The 14,996-nt window shown below is 37.4% G+C and overlaps 1 pseudogene; it reads right to left on the bottom strand.

The window, feature by feature from the left end:
* Positions 1–657: 657 nt before the first annotated feature.
* The window catches only part of LOC105516832, a 41,481-nt pseudogene continuing 27,142 nt past the window's right edge, over positions 658–14,996 (bottom strand).

Consider the following 14,996-nt stretch of genomic DNA (forward strand, 5'->3'; position numbering starts at 1 on the left):
TGGAAAGCCAAATCCAGAAAATAAATATTTCATCATCCTTCTACAACTCCAGGAAAGGGGGATATACTTGAGGTCAAATGATCTCTAGGCAGTTTTTAAAAATACATTCATGTTTACATCTATGGTGCAATGACAGAACAAGAAACCTAGGAAAGGTGATACTTGTGAAACTCAAATGTAGTCAATTAAGGTACAGAATTTTGCTACCTGCCATATTCAGGTTACACTAAGGGAAGAACAGAAGGACAGAACACGGGGTAACTCAATCAACACAGAAGACTATCCTTTTTCCACATCAGCATTTTCATCTAAAATGCCAAATCCATACCACTCCACGGTGCTCTCAATACTCCCTACACTGCGCCATCTGAGATGTGTGACTCTCTATGACTGAGAAAAAATCTACTCTCTGTAACTTAAACAAGACCACATAAGGCCCATTCACTAATAACTAATCACATGAATAAAAATTAATATTAGCTTAGATTTAAACTAAAATCAAAATAAACTCTTAAAAACTATCAGGAACAAGGATGGTATTAACTTCACTGACCTATCTGTATATTGTCTTGACACTCTAGAAAGTTACAAAAGAATATACAAAATCTAAACTCCAAGATAAAGTGAAAATCAATTGAAAAACCAACATGGTTTTCTTTAAGATGAATAAATGGCTTTATCTTGAGGCATCATATCTAGAGGGAAAAAGAAAAAAGAATAAATGGTTTTTAATCAATATTTGGCTGAAGCTGAAGCAGAATTAATCAGCATTACATTTTAAAACTCTCTGCAACAGGACTTTTAAAAAGAAGTAAAAAAAAAAAAAAATTTCAGTGATCAAACAATAAATCTAACATATATCCTTCTACATTTAGTAGCATCTTAAAAATAAGAGTTTTTTTGTTTTTTGTTTTTTTCAAATTTAAGAAACAAACATAACCACACTTAGGGAAGAAAAACAGTAATACTCTTTCTGAAACACCAAAAAGATAAAATACTGTGGGTTCTTAAGATAATCACATAGGCTACACTAGCACTATGGTCCATAATGGGTTTGCAAAAATAACAAGATTTGATTTTATTATTTCATCACTATAGGCTTAATCATTAGGCATATTAATGTCACATACACTTTTAAAATATATATTATTAAAAGCTGTGTCTCAACAATATGATACCAAAAACACACAACCGATATAGGTTGTATAGGTAATCATTCTGACTATGAAAGAAATATGATCAGAATACTGTTACAATGAAGGAAAAATAACTTCTTTTTCAATCATTCTCATTCAGCAATTGTAAAAATGCTCTATGTACACGGTGGCTCTGAACAACACATTTCATCTCTTTTTCAGACCTGGTGTGCTACTTATTGCTGTTTTGATGATTACACAGTTCAAAATGAAAATGCGTCCCATTCAGATTCCCAATAATAAGTCTGATTAGGCAGATAACTTCCCAATCATAAAAGCTTTTATTTTAGGACAACCATTATGGAAATCTAGGGTGGAAATCGGACTCGCTGTAATTGGGATAAGAAGACACTCTGAGAAGAAGGCTGTACATGTGACACCTACTGCATTTTATGCACTCATTTTGCATTCTCTTCCTTTCTTCCTCCTCTTTGAAGCGCCAGATTAAAGTATAATTACACTAGACAGTTACAAATGGGCTTATTACAAGAGAACTATATGTTTAAGAAAGTGAGGCTTTCAGATAAGAAATCTCCAAATATTTTGTTATATGTTTTTACAATCTTTCTTATAAAGGAGTGTTTGATGTGCAACATCTGCTAACAGAAATAAATCTACACTCAAGCCCAGCAGAATAATCAAATATAAAATACAGACATAAAGCAAACTACAATGGCAACAGTGATTCTTCGGGCAGCATGTGCAAAATATACTATTCTGCTATCTAATATCATTGTGATCTAATACCAAAACACTCTTTCTCATTCCACTTGAACCGGATCCCCGTAATTCCAACAAACATCACTTGTGACATTAGGTTGTCATCAGCTTGCATGATCCCCAGTTCACTTAACCTTTTCTTCTTTATCTGGCCTTTTTGTGTAAAGGCAGGAACCAGTTCATTTACAGTTTCCCTCAACTTGCTCAGAAAGGTCAGATCTTGCATAAAGCTCCATTTCAGCAGGTGCACATTGCATCAGCTCCTCTGGATCTACTCTTTCAGCTACATCTGCCTTTCTACTTGTCTGAATTTTAAGTGCTTTATTTTCTGGAGAAACAAACTATGACAAAGTTCAGTATACAAGCTAGCCCAACTAAAACATGAATATTTCTACACAGTTTGTTAGAGCTTTCAAGTTTTTTCTGCCAAGCATTCCTGCTGTCATCTAACTGGAATTTACAAATTCCTTGCCATAAGAATCTCAATGAGCGACTGTCTTGCTCTTTATGCGGTTTCCTGATCTTCATACAGGATCACAAATTTTGAACTATTTGTCTACCCTTTTCATCCTGGAATCTTCTCCACTCAACAGATATTTACTGGATATTTACTATCTGTTAAGCATTGTGTTAGGAACTAGGATGCAGATTGGTAAGACAGTGCTATTTTCCTTTAATTCCCAATCTTGCAGCAAACTCTAGATGAGCCCCAAGATCCCAGCCCCCTGGTATTATTTTCATGATGATAAAACGGCAAAAGGACTTTGCACTGCAATTTGCAATGTAATTAAGGTTCCTAATCACTTTTCTCCAGCTGGTTGGAAAAGAGGAATTCAGAGAGATTCAAAGCATGAAAGGTTTGCCTTGAGGGAGGTTCTCTTTTGCTGAGATAGAGCGGACCATGGGGCAAGAATCTGAGAGTAGCCTCTAGAAGCTAAGTGTGAGCCCCAGCCAATAGCCAACAAGAAAACAGAGACCTCAGTCCTACAACCTACATAAATGAATTCTGTTGATGAATAACATGAATGTGTTCAGAAGCAGGTTCTTCCAACTGAGCTTTCTTTTTTTTTTGAGATGGAGTTTCATTTTTGTTGCCCAGGCTGAAGTGCAATGGCGCAGTCTCGGCTCACTGCAACCTCTGCCTCCTGGGTTCAAGCGATTCTCTTGCCTCAGCCTCACAAGTAGTTGGGATCACAGGCATGTGCCACCAAACCTGACTAATTTTGTAATTTTAGTAGAGACAGAGTTTCTCCATATTGGTCAGGCTGGTCTCGAACTCCTGACCTCAGGTGATCTGCCCACCTTGGCCTCCCAAAGTGCTGGGATTACAGGCATGAGCCATTGCGTCCAGCCCCAACTGAGCTTTCAAATCAGAGCACTGTCCAGCTGACACCTTGACTTCACCCTTCAGACCTGTGAAGAAATAAAGAACTAGTTCTTCAGGAGTGGACCCTGAAGGATGACAAGGAGTACTCTTGAAACTGCTTTAAACTTTCCTTAACTCAGTCAATAGTTAATTCTTCTCTACGACTGAGATTTAGGAGACTGAGATCTATGTCACTGCTTTGAAGTTCACAAATATCCAGTGAGTTAGCTCACCTTTGCTGCCAAGAGAGGCAGATGACAGGGAGGCACTTCCTTCTACCAATAAAAAATGGAGGCAAACTCCACTATCCACTCCAGTAAACACAGCCCTCAACCTGGCACATGGATTTCCCCACCTCCAACCTCAACAGATGCCAGCTGGAGCCACCACTGCTATCACACACCCATCCTCATTCTATCTGTTTATAGAAAGCCAACCACGGTAAGAAGGGAACTGCAGGACCACAGAAACCACAATGTCAAAGTTTTGAATGAACAGTTGAACTAGCTGACTTTGAAAGTTCCTTTGTCCCTCAGATTCTATATTATAGCTTTACCAAACTTCTCTTTCTCCATGCCCAAATATATTCTGGCAATCTTAAAAAAAAAAAAAAGAAAGAAAAAGAAAAAAGCAGGAAGACTCAGATCCTTAATCAGATTTTAATGCCAAAAACAAGTAAATTAGGTCTGATTTTTCTATCTAAAATTCCTAAATATCGCATACCTTCAGTTTCATCTTGGGCATTTTCTTGCAGATTAGAGAAAATTGTAGTTTTCACCAAGAAAACACCATAACCTTCATTTTATGATATTACTCACCAAGGATATTCTGGGAATGTCATAATGCTCATCTAAGAAGACCTGTGACACTGACACAAATGTTTCAAGGAACTGTCTTTTCAACACTGCCTGCTTAAAAAATCTTGGTTTTTTTCACACTATTTTAAAAATAAAGCAGAAAAGCTATGCTGATTGACATGCTGTAGCACAGTGTGATGCAGCATTCCTCTGTCATTTCTGCAGATCTATAGGCAACAAAGCATTCCTGCAAAAGACTTTCAATCATTAGCTGCTGATATTATTAGAATTTATATACTATTTAGGCCTTTCAAAATCAGAAAACAATAGGACCCAACATAGGAATGTAATAAAGCATAATTTCTTAGGTGAAATCATTCCAACCTTTAGAAAGCAAGTGTCTCAGTTGATGCTCAGCTTAATGAGAAGCCCTTCCTTGCAACAGCAGGTCCATTCTCACTCAGGGAACCCGAACTTACTCCCATATATTTCTACGCCAGCACCCTGCAAGTTACAATTTGAGATAATAACAACCAGTTCCAAAAACGCAGGAAGAGTTTTATTACAATCACTTTTTAGCCTTTTACACAGTGCAAATGTAAAGCACAAAGATAAAGCGTTTTACAGATAAGCTTTATTAGGTATTTTAAACCAACACTTCATTTGTTCCAGATTAGCAAGTCATTAGCATGCATTATTTTCAAACCACCCCACCCCACCCCAACACACAGACTGAGTGTCAACATTCAATTCCTGTTCCACTGTCTTTCATTCTAGACAAATCGGTTTTCAGATTCTGTCAAAAGTAGAAATCCTTTAACAATTTTGTTGAAAGATGCACTTATTCAAAATGACCATTCTCTCATCTACTCAATTAGTGAAAAACAGTATTTGAGTTTAGTAAAGTATAATTTGAGACTAGAAACAAGGCCCTACATTAAAAAAATGCCAGTTATACGATACCCCAATCCAACTCAAAAATTGCTTCTATGAATTAAGTAATGGCCTTCACTGCTACACAGGTTAAAATTAACTAATTCAAGTGTCTCTGAACCACATATGTACACACTAACTTATCTCTTCTATTGAGATGTTTTTAAAAATCTGCTAACTGGGACTTAAGCTAAAAAAATGTCAGCTTGGGGTTATGTGCAAAAAAGACATAGGAGTGATTATATTAAAAATACATATACAAATAGTTAAATATCAAACTATCAGGAATCATATCAAATTTAAAAAGAATGAACAGCAGCTATCTGGCAAATGATAGAATCATATTCAAACTCAGTTATAAAAATGAACAGATAATTTGGCAATTAAAAAGTAACTGCCACTTGTGAAACAATAGGGATGTCTCTATTTTTCCTGCTAGGTATAACCAAAAACCATCGGCATTATACATAAAATAAACATAAGATAACTGAAAAATGGAGAGAAGGTGGCAGACCAGCAACAGACCTCAAGACCCAAGAAAGAACACTAACACAGTGGGAAGTTCCCAGGGTTTTCTTTTCATTTCACAATCCCCAGACTTGGAGCTGATGTAGCTGGCAATCCAGTACACAAACAGACAAAGACAAAAAAAGCCCCCAAAATACTGCTTTGTCTAGGCAACCCAGAAAGACTGAAAACAGATAAAATACCTCCATTCCAGTCAAACAGCACAAAATAAAAGAGCAACCCCATTCCCATGCCAGCCAAGGTCGAGAGGAACCTGGACTTTTGGCCTCTGAAGGCTATAACCAGATATTCTCCCACTGGGATGGAATCAGTGAAAGCAAAACAGGGAGCCAGGACTTTCATCCCCACTAACTGGTTACAAGGCTGTCTCTGCAGCAGTATCAGTGAAGACTGAGGAGCCTGGGCTTGTACCCCCACCTAGCAGCAACAAGATGCTTGCCCCCTCCCCACTGGGGTGGTGTCAGAGCAAGCCTAGTGGAGATTACAACTTTCACAATTAGCCAATGGTAAGAAGACCAGGCCCGTATACCACAGTGTCAGCAGAGACCAAATGGGAAGCTAGACTTCCCACCCTTACCCAGCAGTAACAAGGAGCTCCTTCACCCAGCTTGAGTATCAACAGAGGCCAAGGGGAAACTATGACTTCTACCTTAACAAGTTGATGGCCACCTACCCCCATCTTTTATCTTCCTGCAGGAATGTCAGAGAAGTTAGAGAAGATCCAGACTTCCATAATGTAATACAAAAAATGTACAGGATTCAAATGAAAATTACTTGTCATGCCAAGAACCAAGAAGGTGTCAAACTGAATAAGACAATCAACTGATGCCAAAACCAAGATGTCAGAGATGACAGAATTAACTGACAATAATTTGAAAGCAGCCAGGATAAAAATGCTTCAATGAGCAATTACGAACATACTTCAAACAAATGAAAAATGAGTCTCAGCAAAGAAATAGAACATAGAAAGCACCCAATTAAAATTTTATTTTTAATTTTTATTTCAATAGCTTTATGACTATAATATAGTTTGGATATTTGTCCCCACCCAAATCTCATATGGAACTGTAACCTCCAATGCCAAGGGTAGGGTTTGGTGGGAGGTGTTTGGGTCATGGGGGCAAATCTCTCTTGGCTTGGTTCTGTCATTTCAATAAGTGAGTTCTTGTGAGATGTGGTCTCACATCTCACAACTGTGTGCCCCCTCCCACCCCCCTTTCACTTGCTCCTGCTTTTGCCATGTGAGGTATCTATCTGCTCCCTCTTTGCCTTCCACCATGATTGTAAGCTCCCTGAGGCCTCCCTAGAAGTTAAGCAAATGTCAACATCATGCTTCCTCTAAAGCCTGCAGAACCATGAGCCAATTAAACCTCTTTTCTTTTTAAATTACCCAGTATCAGGCATTTCATTAGAACAATGCAAGAACAGCCTAATACAGAAAACTGGTACTGAGGAGTGGGGCATTGCTTTAAAAACACCTGAAAATGTGGAGGCAGCTTTGGAACTGGGTAATAGGCAGAGGTTAGAAAAAGTGTGGAGGGCTCCAAAAAAGACAAGAAGATGAGAAAAAGTTTGGAATTTCTTACAGACTGGTTAAATGGTTGTGACCAAAATGCTGATAGTGATACGGACAATGAAGCCCAGCCTCAGATGGACATGAAAAACTTACAAGAAACTGGAGCAACGGTCACGTGTGTTATGCCCTGGCAAAGAGCTTGGCTGCATTCTATTCATGCCCTAGGGATCTGTGGAAGTTTGTACTACAGAGCAATGACTTAGAGTATCTGGCAGAAGAAATTTCTAAGCCACAAAGCACTCAAAAAGTGGCCTGGCTGCTGCTTCTAACAATCTACGCCCAGATGCAAGAGCAAAGGAATGACTTTAAGCTGGAGCTTTAAAGGGGGAGCACAGCATAAAAGTTTAGAAAATTTGCAGCCTGGCCATGTGGCAGAGAAAGAAAAAGCTTTCTGGGGGAGAAGAATTCAAGCAGGCTGTGGAACAACTACTTGTTAGATATTTGCTTAACTAAAAGGGATCCAAGTGCTAATATCCAAGACACTGGGGAAAAGGCCTTGAAGGCATTTCAGAGCTCTTCTCACCAGCCCCTCCTATCACAAGCCCAAAGGCCTAGGAGGGAAGAATTGTTTGGGTGGCCAGGGCAAGGTTCCCAAAGCCTGCACAACCTCAGGACAGTGCTCCCCAAATTCTGGCTGCTCTGGCTCCGGCTGTGGCTCAAAGAGTCGCAGATACTGCTTGTGCCACCAATCCAGAGTGGGTAAGCCACCATAGCCTTTGGCAGCTTCCACATGGAGTTAAGCCTGTGAGTGCACAGAGCGTAAGAGTGAATGAGGCTTGGTACCCTCTACATAGATTTCAGAGGATGTACAGAAAAGCCTGCTGGGTGTCCAGACAGAAGTCTGCTGTAGGGGAAGAGGCCCCATGGAGAACCTCTACCAAGGCAGTGCCTAGAGGAAATGTGGGGATGGAATCTCTAGAGTCCCCACTGGAGCACTGCCTAGTGGAGCTGTGAGAAGCAGGTGGCCAAACTCCAGATCTGAGAATGGTAGATCCACCATCAGCTTGCACCCTGAGCCTGGAAAAGCCACAGGCACTCAACAGCCAGTGAGAGCAGCTGCAGGAGCTGAATTCTCGAAAGGCACAGGGGAAGAGCTGCCCAAGGCCTCAGGGGCTCACCCCTTCCATCAGTGTAACTTGGGTGTGGGACATGGAGTCAATGGAGATTATTTTGGAGCTTTAAGATTTCATGACTGCCCCGCTGGGTTTTAAACCTGTATAGGGCCTGTAACCCCTTTCTTTTGGCTGATTCCTCCCTTGTGGAATGGGAATGTTTACCCAATGACTATAGCTCCATTCTATCTTGGAAGTACATAACTTCCTTTTGACTTTACAGGCTCATTTGTGGACTGGACTTGCCTTGTTCAGATGAGACTCAGATGAGATTTTGAACCTTAAACTTTGAGTTAATGCTGGAACAAGTTAAGACTTTGGGTGACTATTGGGAATGCATGATTGTATTTTGCAATGTGAGAGAGACACGAGATTTGGGAGGGTCTGGGGCAGAATGATATAGTTTGGATATACATTTTTCCCTGCCCACATCTCATGTTGAATTGTAATCCCCAATGCTGAAGGTGGGGCCTGGTGGGAGGTTTTTGGATCATGGGGGCAGATCTCTCATGGCCTGATGCTGTCTTCAGGATAGTGAGTGAGACCTTGTGAGATCTGGTCATTTAAAAGTGTATGATACCTGCGGCCCCTCTATCTCTCTCTTGCTCCTGGTCCAGCCAGGAGCCGCAATGTGCCAGCTCCCCCTCTGCCTTCTGCCATAATAGTAAGCTTCCTGAGACATCCCTAGAAGCAGATGCCACTATGCTTCCTATATAGTCGGCAGAACCATTAGCCAATTAAACCCCTTTTCCTATAAACTACCCAGCCTCACATATTTCTTTATAGCAGTGCAAGAACATCCTAATATAGAGTACATGTGCTTTTTGGTTACAGGATGAATTGTATAGTGGTGGAGAGTTTGGGATTTTAGAATATCCATCACCCAAATAGTACACATTGTACCCAACAGATAGTTTTTCATCCTTCACCCTCCTTCCAACCTTGTCTATCTGAGCCTCCAATGTTGGTGATACCAGTCTGTAAGCCTTTGTACACCTAAAGCTTAGCTCCCACTTGTAAGTGACAACATGTAGTATTTGATTTTCCACTCCTGAGTTACTTCCTGTAGAATAATGGTCTCCAGCTTGATCTAAGTTGCTGCAAAAGACATTATTTATTTTTCATAGTTCATTATTTTCTGAGTAGTATTTCATGGTGTGAGTGTGTGTGTGTGTGTGTGTGTGTACATATATATATATAAATAAAAATTTTAGAACTGAAGAATAATTGAAATAAAAATCTCAATGATAAGTTCAACAGCAGAATGAAAAGAACAGAGGAAAGAAACAGTGCATACAAAGATAGAACAATAAAAATTACCCTATCTGAACAATAGAGAGAAATTAAACTGAAAAATAAATGTAAACAGAGCTTCAGGGACCTAACTGGACTATAACAAAAGATCCAATATTTGTGTCATTACAGACCTGGAAGGAGAGGAGAAAGAAGGTGAGGTTAAAAAGGTAATTGAGGAAATAATGACTAAAAGCTCCCACATTTGGTAAGACACAATAAGCCCATAGAGTCAAGAAGCTGAGCAAACTCCACACAGGATAAACTCAAATAAATCCGTGAAAACATATATCATAATTAAATTACTGAAAACTAATGGCAAAAACAAAAAAAAGTATTGAAAGCATCAGTGAAAAATTTACACCTTACCCATTGGAGAGAAATTGTGATTGAGAGCATCAGAAACCATGGATGGCAGACAAAAGAGGCCCAGTATTATTTAAGGGTGGAAAGAAAAGAACTGTCAATCCAGAATGCTATAGCCAGTAAAGATATTCTTCAGGAATGATGAAGAAACCAAAACATTCTAAGAAGAGGAGAAACTAAGATAATTAGCAACCAGCAGATCTACTCTAATAGAATGGGTAAAGAAAGTTCTCTGAACAAAAGAGAAATAATAAAAGAGGGAATCCTGGAAGATCAGAAAGGAAAAAGGAGCAAAAGTAAGCAAAAATACCAGTAAATAGGCTTTCCTTCTCCTCTTGAGTTTAAATTATGTTTGAAATTTGAAATGAAAATATTATTATTGTCTAATGTGGTTCTAGATGTACATAAAGGAGATGTTTAAGACAATTATAAAAAGAAATTGCAGGGAGCCAAAGGCTGGTGGGATGTGACCAACTCAGCATTCCACTGGAGGCTCTATGATCAAACAACAAACTGTTTTTCATGAATGCAGGAAGTAGGCAAACTCACGACTGCTCCTGCTGACAGAAGGTTTGCTGGAGGCAATCACTCCCTGGTGCTGAGGTTATCTACTGTGACATCTACAGCCCGTTGTTCAAGGGCTGCATTCTTGCAAGCCTGCTCTGGACCAAGCAGCTGATCCCTTCTTCCATTCCCCTTCTCACTATCTCTTTTGCCGAATAAATATGGAAGACTGTGTAAAGCTCAGGGCCCTTGTCCACTAGAGGCAAGGTGCCCCCTGACTCCTTCTTCCAAATATACTCTTTTGTCTCTTGTCTTTTATTCCTACATTTGCCCAGCTTTGTTTGGTCCCCCTAGGTTCATGCGGGTTACACAGTGGTGCCACGATCAGCGACAGAATCGGGTGCTCCACAAGAGATGTAAAGGAAAGCAGAGTTTCTCTACTTCACTTGAACTGGTGAATGAAGACACCAGTAAACTGTGAGGCTATGTACATATATTACCTGAAGCAATCACTAAAAAAAATAGCTATACAAAAAGATATACTCAAAAACAATCCCCAGGATGGCAGAAAAATGCAAATCAAGAAATAAAAAGCAGAACAAACAGAAAACAACAAATAGATTAATGACTAAACATCAATAATTAAATGTAAATTATCTAAATATAAAGACATTAAAAGACACAGATTCGCAGAGTGGATTAAAAACATGACTCAACTATAGGCTGTCAACAACCAAATTTAAACAAAATAATATAGGCAAGTTGAAAGTAAAATGGTGGAAAAAGATGTATCATGCAAACATTAATCAAGGGAACGCAAGTGTGGTTATATTAATGTCAGATAAGGTAGACTTTGGAGCAAAGAAAATAACCAGAGACAGATAATAACATTATATAATCAGAAATATGTTTCACCAAAATGACAACATAGCAATCCTAAATGGGCATACAACAAATAACAGAACTGCAAGATATGTGAAGCAAAAACTAACAGAACTGAAAAGCCAAACATATCCATACTTGTGCTTAGAGATGTTAGCAACTCTATCTCAAAAACTGACAGAATTACTAAACAGAAAATCAGAAAGAATACAGGAAAACTCAACAATACCACCAACCAATTTGATCTAGTTAATATTTATAGAATGAAATACCCAACAACAGCAGAACACATATTCTTTTCATAGGGTCACTTTACACATAACAAGATAGACCACGTCTTGGGTCATGAAACAAACCTCAACAAATTTCAAAGAGCTGAAGTCACACACTGTGTTTTCTGACAACCATGGAATCAAACTAGGAATCAACAAAAAGATAACAGTAATACTCCCAATACTTAGAAACTAACACTTCTAAATTCTGCATGGGTCAAATAATGAAAATACAAAATATAAAAATTTGTGGAACACAGCTAAAGTAATGCTGAGAGGGAAGTTTATTAACATTAAGTGTGCACATTAATCAACAACAAACCCAAAACAGGCAGAGGGAATGACATAATAAAAACAACAAAAACCAATGAAATTGAAAACAGAACAATTTCTAAAAATCAGTGAAACAGAGTTGGTTCTTAAAAGAGAGAGAACAAATGAGCTACCAATATAGATTACGAAACAGAGATGATCACTACAGACACTGTCAACATCAAAAGAAAAAGGAAATACTATAAAAAATTCCGATATATGTAAATTTGACAACTTAGAAGAAACGGTTCAATACTGCTAAAACAAAAGCTACCAAAATTTACTCTATATAAAATAGGTCATTTGAATAGTTCTTTACCTATTAAGAAAATTGAATTCATAATTTTAAAAATTCCAAAAGATAAATTTCCTGGCTCAGATGGTTTCATTGGAGAAATCTATTAAACATTTAAAGAATTAACAGTAATTCTACAAGATTTCTTGTAGAAAATAAGAGAAAAAAAATGCTTCAGAGTTCATTTTATGAAGCTAGTATTAGTGATACCCAAACCAAAGACAGGAGTTCAAAAAAACAAAACTACAGACCAATATTCTTTATGAATATAGATGCAAAATTTCCTCACAAAACATTAGCAAGTACAAGTCAGCAAAATATAAAAAGATTATACACTATGGCAAAGTGGTATTTATGCCATTGAGGCAAGGCTGATTCAAAATTTGAAAGTCAACCAGTATAATCCATCATTATCTTTTTTTTCTAATAATAAAAACCAGGTGATCATCTCAGGAAATGCAGAAAAAGCATTAAGGAAAGTCAACATTCATTTACGATAAAAGTTCTCAGAAAAAGAGAAATAGAGGAGAACTTCTTTACCTTGATAAAGAATATCCATAAAACACCTAGCTAACTTCATTCTTAATGATGAAATATTGAATGTATTCCCCATAACATGAAAAATAAAGTTAAGCTATCTCCTCTTATTCAAAATAGTGCTGGAAGTTCTAGACAGTGCAATAAGGCAAGAAATTTAAAAAAAAAAAAAAAAAGGCATACTAATCAGAAAACAAAACAAAAACAAGAAAAAACAACTTTTGATACTTACAGATAATATGATTGGCTACATAGAAAATCCCAAGGAATCTACAAAAACACTTCTATAACTAATAGGTAACATTCAGCAAGGTCACAAAATACAAAATGAACATACAGAAATCAATCATATTTCTATATACTAGCAATAAACATATGAACATTGAACTTAAAAATATAGTATGACAATCTAATAATAACAAGTAATGGAGAAAAAACTCTCTAGTCAATAAATTTTGCTGGGATAACTGGCTAGCCATATGTAGAAGACTGAAACTGAACCCCTTCCCTTCACCGTATTAAAAACCAACTGAAAATGGATTAAAGACTTAAAAGTAAGATCTAAAAGTATAAAAACCTTAGAAGAAAAACTAAAGAGCTACTGCAGGGTATCAGCAGAGTAAACAACCTACAGAATGAGAATAAATATTTGTAAGCTATGCATCTGACAAAGTCTTAATGGCTAGAATCTATAAGAAAAAAAAAAAGGCAAAAACCAAACAAACCCATCTAAAAATGAGTAAAGGACATAAACAGACACTTCTGAAAAGAAGATATACACATAGCCAACAAGCATATGAAAAAATATTCAATATCAGTAATCAGAGAAATGCAAATAAAAGCCACAATGAGATACCATCTCACACCAGTCAGAATGGTCATAATTAAAGTCAAAAAATAGCAGATGTTGGTGAAGTTACAGAAAAGGGCATGCTTAAACACTCTTATTGGTACTGTAAATTAATTCAGTCACTATGGAAAGCAGTTTCAAGATTTTTCAGTGAACTTAAAACACAACTACCATTTGACCTAACAATCCTATTACTGGATATATACCCAAAGGAATATAAATCATTCTACCAAAAAGACACACAAACTCGTATGTTCACTGCAGCACTAGTCACAATAGCAAAGACATGGGAACAACTTAGATGCCCATCAAGGGTGGACTGGATAAAGAAAATGTGGTAAATATATACCGTGGAATACTACACAGACATAAAAAAATCGTGTCCCTTGAAGCAACATGGATGCAAATGGAGGTCATTATCCTAAGCAAATTAACACTGGAATAGAAAACCAAATACTGCATGTTCTCACTTATAAATGGGAGCTAAAAACTCAGGACACATGGACACAAAGATGGGAACAACAGACAACAGAACCTACTTTAGCGGGGAGAGTGGTAAGTGGATAAAGGTCAAAACACCTACCTATTGGGTACTGTGCTCAATACTTGAGTGGCTAAATCATTTGCACATCAAACCCCAGTGACATACAATTTACCCATGTAATGAATCTGCGCACGTCCCTCATGAATCTAAAATGAAAGTTGAAAAAAAAAATACAAAACACAAACAACAATTGTATGCTGAAGACTACATAATGTTGACGAAGGAAATCAAAGATATAAATAAACAGAGAAATATGTTCACAGACTGGAAGACTCAACATAATAAAGATGTCAATTCTTCCCAAATTTATATACAAGTTTATTAAAATTCCTATCAAAATTTCAGCATGATTTCTTGTGTATACAAAATTATTCTAAAATTTATATTGAAAGGCAAAGAACTTGGGTAGTTGAAACAATTTTCATAGAGACCAAGTGGGAGAAATCACTCTATTTGATTTCAAGACGTAAATCCAGCTACAGGTATTAGTGAAGAAATAGGCCACTGATCAGTGAAACAGAATAGAGAACACAGAAATAGACCTATACAAATATGCCCAAACAATATTTGAAAAAAACATAAAACCAACTTATTGGAGGAAGGACAGTCTTTTCAAGAAATGGTAAAGGAGCAACTGGACATCCACAGGCAAAAAAAATGAACCTTGACCTACACCTCACATCTTACAGCAAAATTACTAAGAACTGGATCACAACTTTATGTAGAATGTAAAACCATAAAAATTTCATAAAAAATAGGGGAAAATATTTTGAAATCTACAGTTAGGCAGAGAGTTCTTAAACTTAACACTGAAAAGCTCAATCCATAAAAGGAAAAATTGATAAATTGGACAAAATAAAAACTTTACTCTGTAAAAACCCATATAAAGAAGATAAAAAGACCAGCTACAATG

Source organism: Colobus angolensis, unplaced genomic scaffold (genome assembly GCF_000951035.1).
Source record: "Colobus angolensis palliatus isolate OR3802 unplaced genomic scaffold, Cang.pa_1.0 Scaffold291, whole genome shotgun sequence".
In the NCBI taxonomy this organism is placed as follows: domain Eukaryota; kingdom Metazoa; phylum Chordata; class Mammalia; order Primates; family Cercopithecidae; genus Colobus; species Colobus angolensis.